This window comes from Agelaius phoeniceus, chromosome 3 (assembly GCF_051311805.1).
Source record: "Agelaius phoeniceus isolate bAgePho1 chromosome 3, bAgePho1.hap1, whole genome shotgun sequence".
In the NCBI taxonomy this organism is placed as follows: Eukaryota; Metazoa; Chordata; class Aves; order Passeriformes; family Icteridae; genus Agelaius; species Agelaius phoeniceus.
This window is the reverse complement of record NC_135267.1, coordinates 61,169,476-61,178,522: the sequence shown is the minus strand read 5'-3', so window position 1 is coordinate 61,178,522 and position 9,047 is coordinate 61,169,476. Positions and strand designations below refer to the sequence as shown.

General features: G+C 41.5%; 1 protein-coding gene across 1 annotated transcript in view; it reads right to left on the bottom strand.

Moving 5' to 3' along the window:
* Positions 1–2,600: 2,600 nt before the first annotated feature.
* SCAF8 (SR-related CTD associated factor 8) overlaps positions 2,601–9,047 on the bottom strand; it is a 152,335-nt gene continuing 145,888 nt past the window's right edge. Inside the window, exon 21 of the mRNA XM_077175412.1 lies at positions 2,601–2,737. The gene's annotated coding sequence lies outside the window, so the exon portion shown is untranslated. The remainder of the gene's footprint in view (positions 2,738–9,047) is intronic.

The following is a 9,047-nucleotide window of genomic DNA, read 5'->3' as shown; positions in this document are numbered from 1 at the left end:
GGAACAATCAAACGTGTTACTGCAATTCATAGAGTAATTTCAGGTTGAAAAGCTGAACAGATGGCATTTGTGAGCTTTATTCAATATCTCTGACTTTTTAATTAGATTCCTGTTCGTGTCAGTCTGCTGGTTTACAGCAGGAGACCCCAGATTTCAAAGTAACCTTAGGAATCCCATTGCTCTGTCTGATAGAAACCACTATGCCAGGAAACTGCTGCAGGCACAGCTCCTGCTGCTTCCACCACAGGAACTCATCAGCAGGTAATTAAAAGAACCAAATTAAAGGGATGGTCCAAAAATGCAGCTACGCCTTAGCCAAAATGCAAAGTAGAGCTTTAATGCACCACACTGCTTTATAATTTTAGGATGCTTTCAGTGTGTTTATCATTAGGAACCTGTATGCCATAATTTTCTCCTCCATGCCTTCACGTGGTTCGCAAATTCACCTTCTGCCCCTGACAAGCTCACGCTGGGTTGTCACTGCTTTTTGGAGAGCTGCATGTGGGCAAAATAAAACAAAACATACTGACTGCTAAAAAGGTTAAGAACTTGCAAGGGAATAAACAGGGCATCCCTCCCAAAGCACTGAAACATGGCAAAAAGCACCAAAGGCTATGAGAACAGACACTCCAACAGACAGTAGTGTCATCAAATTTTAGAATAAGCTTCAATACTTCCTTTTATCAACACAGGTCAAAGAAAACCAATCAAACAAACAAGAAACACCCTAAAAAAACCCCACAAGCCCCTAACAGATTGACTAATACAGCAAATTAGGACTTTTATGAGCACTGCAGTGCATAAAATCTCAGTGATGCTTTTGACCTATAGCAATAAAGAGTGGCACAACACACTGGAATAATAAGTCTAATTGTATCAATCAATGGCACAGTTTCACAGCTGTCCTTTTATCTAAATCAATAAGAAGTTGACTATTTTTGAGTTGTTTCTTTGTATTATTTACTTTTTTGAGGAGGGAAACTCCAGAATTCAGAAGACCCTCTAGACCTGTTGTAATCATGCTCAGCAGAACACTGACCACACCTCCAAATCCATTTTAATTTTATAATACATCCTGAAAGTATATGCTAGTATTAAACATAGCCTGTTTTAGAGAAGGATGGGCCAAATACTCCATTAGCCAAACAACAGCATATGCAGAGTTTGTGCAGATTTACTTCTGTGCCAGCAGTGCCCTAAATCCCATGTGACAAAACTCTAAGTTCTTACAAAATGTAGCAATTCTCCATTATGTACTGATTTTAAAAGAGATGAGTGGGTTACAAAGTAAACTGAGCACACAGGTATTAATTTTTAAGTGTTTGAATAATATATAACAATTGGGTCTAATCATCACCTGCCTGGTATGTGTCCATCAAGGAGGGAAAAACCCTGTAACTCCACAACATACTTCCCTTGTTTATTCAGCATAATTTTGCCCCAAAATAGTTTGTCAGGAAACAAAAACAATTCTGTCCTAGCATCGAATGAGAACGAATCCCTCTGGAACTGCATCCCTTGCCAGTGGATGTGATTGCCTAGGACAAACTCCTGGGGAATGAGAATGAACAGGATGTGTTGAGGTCTAACCATTTTCCTTCCCTGTGATGTCCAAACTGCCCAGAGGCCCAAAGTTCCTAAAAGGCAGCTTTGTCAGGGTTGTGCAGTGGATTCCTGATACAAAGTCCAAACAAAGTCTGGATTTTGTGATAACTAGTAGCATACACGGTGTAGTAGATACCACGGTATTGACAACAATGTCAAGTTTCTTCTGTTAGTAGCAGCAAACAATGCTGAAGCAATTAAAAATAATGAAAAGTTGAATAAACACTCTCATCACCTGTTTACAAAACATCATGATTAAGTCTTTTAAAATCTCTAAAACAACTCTAAACAATTATCTCAGATGACAAAACTAAAAAGGATGGCAGAAACTTGCCCTATCATAAGTTCAGTTGCACCAGGTCCTTCAAACCCTCAACCAAAGCACCTCTCTGTCTCTCTCTTGTGCCATTCACAACATTTCTAACTACAGCAGAAAGACATCTGATGGTCTCTGGAATTAAACTGCAATGCCACTCTTTCCTTTAGGTGAGACATCAGGAGTAGGGCTCTCTTTGCTGATAATTTTCTGTCTAATTCTGGAACAATGCACTCTACACCAGATACTGCTCATCCATTCCCTCTCCTTTGATAAATTTACCACATCATAATACTCTTGTGAGCTAAGCAGAAAAAAGCCTAAACCCCACCCTTTCCCTGCTAAGTATAGAAAACTGTATCTCTGCTGTTTACAATTTGGAGGCTTGTCTGGACTGAAGTTTTGTAAATACAATCTATTTTGAAGTCACAAGCATTAATATTTGGATTAATGCCTTGAAAGAAACAGTTCACATAGCCTATATTTCTCCCTGTGCTGATGTTCTCTATTGGTTGATTCTAAAGCCTCAAAAACACCCACCCAATACGAAACATTAAGATCCATGGACTAAAGCAAATTTTAACCTGGTTCTATCTGGCTCCATGCCTATAATGTTTCATAATGCAATTTACCCACTCAGAAATACACAAATCAACAAAAAAACCCAAACAAACCTTGCATAACTTATTTGCTCTCTAAATGTCTTGTTTCCTCTGCATCATGAGTCAAAGCACAGAGAGGGTCTGAGGTGTCCTTGTGGCTTCACAAGCTGAAGAACTTCTTGCTGGAAGTCCCTATGTTCGTAGCACTGGCAATCTGAAAAACAAAAATTGTTTTGTTAACACTTGTATCCCTAGATACAGAAAATAGAAATAAGGTTTGTTCTGAACCACTGCCAACTACATCATTAACCTCTACTATGAACAAGCCCACAGCTCTCATGCAAAAAAAAAAATCTAGAAACATCACTCAATTCATACCTCCCTTACACATTCTGCACTACTGCTCACAGCCAAAAACTTCTTTCTGTGTACAAATGGAAAATAGAAACCAGTAAAACAACACATTACAACCACCTGCTTCAAGAAAAGCAAGTGTTAAGCTGCCCAAGTTTCCATCTAGGAAACGCTCAACCTGGAAACAGGTCAGCACAACAGGCTTGAAACTGGTCAGCACTATCACAGTCCCTTTTCTACACTGGTGGCCCTAACCACTAACTATGCCTGTACCACAACAGTATTGCCTGTTTCCACGTGTTCATATTTAAAGCTTCTATCAAATCCCAGCCAGGACCTCTACAAATATCTGTATGTCAGATACAAAAATTTCCCATGGAAGCCCTCTTGCACCAACCAAGCCAGGCTTTGAAAAGCTAGCCACTGCTTTTGAGGAGACTGATGCGGAGCAATCAGCTGCTCCTTTGCCCACGTCACCTGAAAATGTTAAAACAGACACCAGCCATCCTCAATGTATGTGCATTGAACAAGCAGAGTGACTAACTGAGCTCACAAAAGCTGGCAAGGAGAACTTCATGCTCTACAAAGCCTGTCATTTTCATTCTGCAAAGTGTCAGACGGTATTATAATGTTTTCTCTGATGTTCAAATTGGCACAGCTGATCTTAAACAGCTTCTTCACAGCACAAAGCACCTTGTCATAAAAATATCCTGATATCTACAATGGTTAAGCTGACATAAAACATAATTAAAATTAACACAAGAATTTTATCATACTCATGCTTCCAAAGGCAGTGGAATTAGAGCAAAGTCCTAAACTGACTTCACTGAAAATAAAGGCTGTTCCATTAAAATAAAATGCAAACAAAATAGCAAATAATACAAGTTGCAAAACCACCACACAAAATGGACGAATTAACAGTGAGCCAGCGAAGTAAAAAGCAGCATCAGGCTGCAAGTTACACCCAAGAGGAAATGCACGTATATAAAATGTAACTAATAAAATGCAACTAAATTCTTAGTTGTTACACAAAAAACCTGCTTGTTAAGCTCCAAATACACAGACCTGCTTTGCTGGTGGGGAAAGGTGTATCTATCTACACAGAACATTTAGAGCTCAGACCACCAAAGCCCTCCTAATCATGGCTGTAAGAGACGCAGAGCCAAGAGCTGTGGGACAAGGCTGCAAGTGGCATGATTATGGCATACAGATAACACTGCCATGATCCATGTGTCACAGATACTGTCTTTCCCAAAGTTCATAGCACTGCTACTGTGCCCAACCTTTATTTTTTGTCACACTTCCTTTTGCTACACAATGGCACAGCATGGCTCCACTCCTCAAAGCCACACAGGGCTTCCTTCACCATGGGGTTCAGTTCCTGAACACCAGCAGCTAAGACTCAAAACCTGGGGCAATTGCTCTCATCTGCAAAACCCCTGAACTGAAAAGTGCCCTTTTTCTTCCCATGTTCCAGCTCACTGAAGAGTGCTGCTCAAGCATTTTCCTTTCCAGCTGGAACCACATTTCCAGCTCTTCACAGACATGGCTTCTTTACTAATAGTTTGATGGGCACAGAGTGACACCCAGTACAGAGCTAAATGTAAGATCTGTGGCAGGAGATATGTGTAATTTCAACAATGCAGTGTTATACACTGCCCTCATGGGCAAACCTGACCCTCCTGGATTTTTGCTGGCCCATACCTATAAGGGAATGCAGCTAGCTGTTAGCTAATACAGCCAGGGTGATCTCACAGTACTCAGTCATCACAGATTTGTAAATGTCCACCTAAAACATTTCTACCTGCATTGGAACAAGAGCACAACATTTATAGCAGGCAGATGGTATGCTATTTTGATACAAAAGAACTGATTTATGGCAAAGTATCACAGGAGTCCCTCCTTACCTGTCAGGTCTTACTTGAACACTTACTGAGGATGATGCCCTGCTCTGTTTGAAGAAAACTTCCTGGCCAGGGTAGAGGGCCAAGTTTTTTGAAGTGCTTCCAGCCCTCCCAGTAAGCGACCTCTCGGGGAGGTCACAGTGCTCCCCCGCAAGCAGTCCATCAAATATTGAAGGAAGTTTGCCGTGGTGAATACAAACTTCCCAGCAATGCTCTGCCAGATCTGCAATACCCATCTCTCTGGATCTGCACAATCTTGAATAATAAGGCTTAACATAAGAAAAATCTATAGGGTAGAATATTGCTCCATACATACAGTCTCTTACACATTCAGGTATCTTTTTCTAGCAGGTTAGGAGGAAATGGGCATCTCATACCAGCTTACAACACTCCTCTCTTTTTTCTTTCCCCAAAATGTCTTTAATACCAACCCTTCCCATTACACTTCTACCAAGGGCAAAGCACTTCTGAAGGAATCAATCTACAAAAAAAAAAACTTCCATGTGTCAAAAAAAAGATAAAGTAGTAGTCAAAAAAGAAAGAACTGCTGTACTAAAGTAATAGTCACATAAACCTCACACGTCCTAGACTGAGATTTTTGCCTCCTGCCAACAAACAAGGACAAAAATCCCATACACTAAGCATGGCATATACAACACCCTAGGCTCTGTCATTTAGTTAAGGACAGACAGGTAGGCATAGCTGTGAAAGTCTTAACAGCATAGATTAGGCAGTATGTGCTATGGTAACAACCTTGGTTTGTCATTCATCTAGTACTCACATTTTCATTTTCCTGTTGAACGGGAGGGCACACAAAAATAAACACCAGCAAATGGCTAGCAGGCATGGCACTGAAGCAAAGTCCTTAGTACAAAGCTACCATGGGCCCTTCCAGCTCTTTTGTAAACAAAGAGTGAATTACATTATACACACAATAGCAACACTTAAAGTCACAGATGTAGTTCCTCAACTGTGACCTGGGAAGGGCTGTACAAACTCAGGGCAGGTGCTGTCTGCACAAGAAGGGAGCAAACACCGACTGATGGGTTTTTTGGATTTTTTTGCTGGGTTGCCAGGCATAGTCATTAAAAACTATAGCCCCTGGTTAAAGCCAGTGTACAATGATGAGGTGCTGAGCAATTCAGGAAGACAAACTGTACAGACACCTCCATCCCCCTGAGCTGCAGTACGCGTGTGTCAAAAGGGAGGTATGAGCTGCTACTGAACCTCAACAGGTCTGGCAAGAAGGGAGCAGAGAAGTGACGCTTATTATTCATGTGGCTCCCCCCAGGGTTAGCCACTGGTAGATAAACCAAGTACAGCACAGCACCCTCCTATAAAAAGCACTGCAAACAACTCTACAAGATATACAGCCAGACCTTGCCCTGTCAATCACCAGAGAGAGATTTTAACTTCATCAGTGACATCTATATTCAACCAAACACCAGTGAATAGCTTGTGGCAGCTGTTGCAGCTTTCTGCAGCAGTCCATCAGCTTGCTTCACATGGTTTTCTTTCTCCCCTTTCCCCTAGAGAAATTTGGGGATAGCCTGCTGGAAAGCTGCTCCTGCTTACAGAAAACAAACAAAAATCCTGCAACTTTTCCAGCCTCACTGAACAACTCTAAATGCACCACGTGTCATACTGGACATGAGAGAGGACATTCACACATTCAGCATAGAATCAGCTCCTGAGAGCTCAGGCTGCCCAGTGACACACTGAGCTTCAGCTCTGCTCAGGAGCAGCAAATCCTCCAGTCCTTGGGAAGGGACCATTGGCTGAGCACATCCATTCAGCCTGCCCACAAAGGCAGGGCAGTGCCACAGCATGCTGCTCTGCCCAGAAGGCAGAAGCTGTCTGCACCAGGAAAGCTGGACTTCACTTCCCGGTGCCTGGGTGTCTGTTTCAGGAAATCTCCCCTTCCCAAGCCAAGTTTCAGGATCTATCCTAACTGCTCTGTCAGATGCAGAGCAGAGCCAAGCAGATATGTATGTCTGGGATGATCCAAAGCACTTATTTCCCCACCTTTCTTGCTAATTTCAAAATGTATTCCTGAAAGCACTTGAATTTTTTTTCTGATTTTTGTTGATGATTTGCACTTCAGAGGCAACATACAAACAAAAGTTCTGACCTTTTTCCTAACCTTTGACTGATCATATGGGAAAAAGGAACATCTTGTTAACACTACTTTCCCTTAATGTACTGATTCTACACAAAACTAATGATCATCCTCTAAATCCTCTCTCTACTCAGCAGTTTAATTAGAAAGATGATCATTGATTAATGCACTTGAGTTACCTGAAGAAGGTGTGACTGAACACAGATCACTCAACCCGAGAGAACTGTAGAATAATTAGTTCTGCATCAAACTGCTTTCCTCTTTATTCAACTTCAAAAGGAAGAGCAAAACCCCACAACACAGCAAGCTTTCAGTCTTAAACTTCTGAGATAAATTTTATTTTACTTTATTCTTTAGGAAGTCTCACATTTTCTTGCCTTGAATTTCATAGTAATCTACTTTCTTGGTTTTTTAAATTATTTTAATTTTACAAAATAAGCACAGCAAGCCTGGAGGTTCAATATGCATTTGCAAAGCTCTGCCCAAGACCTGCAGTCTTGAATTAGTTGGCTCAGGCAAGGAAGTGGGAATGACACTGATACTAGACAGGAATGTGCACAGCATTAAGTGCATACCACAACTGAAACCAGGTATACTTCCAGCCAGCCAGTGGTTTCAGTGTCCCCACCTAGGAAGACAGTCAAAGAGAAAACCTTATTTGAAGGTTTCCTCACTGTTTTTTAAGATCTTACTAAAATTCCTCCAGCACAAGCTGGTCTACAGCCTGATTATGAGACTTTTAGCCCTGAAAAGCAGGTAAGCCTTCCTTGACTGTAGCTCTGCACCATAACCCATGCTGCCCTTCATCTGGGAAAGCTCATGCGCTTCATCTGCCCTTGGAGCCACAATTCTGTCTGCAGGTGCTCTGAACAGCCTCAAGGACTGGGTAACTTTTCGTTTTCCATGAAAATCCTCTCCTGGTCTCTACACATGAACAGAAATCATTCCCATATCATGACCTTCTCCTTGCCCACTGCCCTGGGACCAAGGTAGACACCATTTCCTTTTCACAGGTTGAGTGACAAAAGCCCCAGGTGATTTCAAGCAAATAATCCTCCTGCTGCTCTCCCTTTGTTCAGGAAGGTCTCCCGAAAAGTGGCAGGTAGAGTTGGTGACTCAGCTTTAGGAGCAGCCTAATCCTTCTCCTGGTCACCAGAAAGTGACACTGGGAAGGCAGACATGGGGCAGACCAGAAAACCAGGCTAAGCAGAAAGGAAAGAACAGAGCTTTCCCTTCCGTGTCCTAAATTATATGCTTCATATCATCTCTTCGTCTATGCATGCTTCTTCTCATACTTGGCATTATTTATCCACTTTCAAAGCACAAGTTACCACACAGGATACAACACAGCCCCACAGACTCCTGGAACAGGGATAGAAAGGATTTTTCAATTGGCCTCTGTCAACTTAATACATAATCAATACATGGCTCCAAGCAAGAAAGCTGATACTGCATTTTAAGATTTGCATTTAAAGTTTACATTTTTAAGAAAGCTGATGCATGCCATTTTAAAAGCATCCAGAAGCAATCCACTGTGATTCCCTCCCCTTCTGCCATTATCCCTGGTGGTGGAAAAGTTTTTTCTTAAATTGTTTATTTCAAAGTTATTTCATCATCAGCTATGGAGAAAAGAAAATAAGCCTGTGTTATTGCAAAGGACTAGGAGCAGTAACTAAATCTTACTGAGGCTTCTGATGGTTTTGCCAACACCCATAGATCACTTCAATGATACAGTTTTGAAAACAGGATGGCCAATAGGGAAAGGACAGAGAAATTGAGAATTGAGCCTGATCTATGTGAGATCCATCACAAACCACATCTTTCTAGTGGTAAAGGGATTAGAGCTGCATAGAGCACAAGCAACAGATGCATAAACCCCATCACCAGCTTGGGACTCTCCATTTCAAAACATTTTTGCAGAGAGGCAACTTAAGAAAAATAAACATTGCTAGCCAGGCAGAGATCAGTCATAAACTTTTTCTGAAAGGGAGATGAACTCTCTTATTGTTATTTAAAGCAACACTATAAATCAGGCCAGATCTATATAAAGCAGCACTATGGGCTTAAAGCAACAGTGGCATTATTCTGTCAGAGCTCAGGCTGAACACCTCAGGAAAGACACAATATGTGGTAATGTTCGGGGCCAA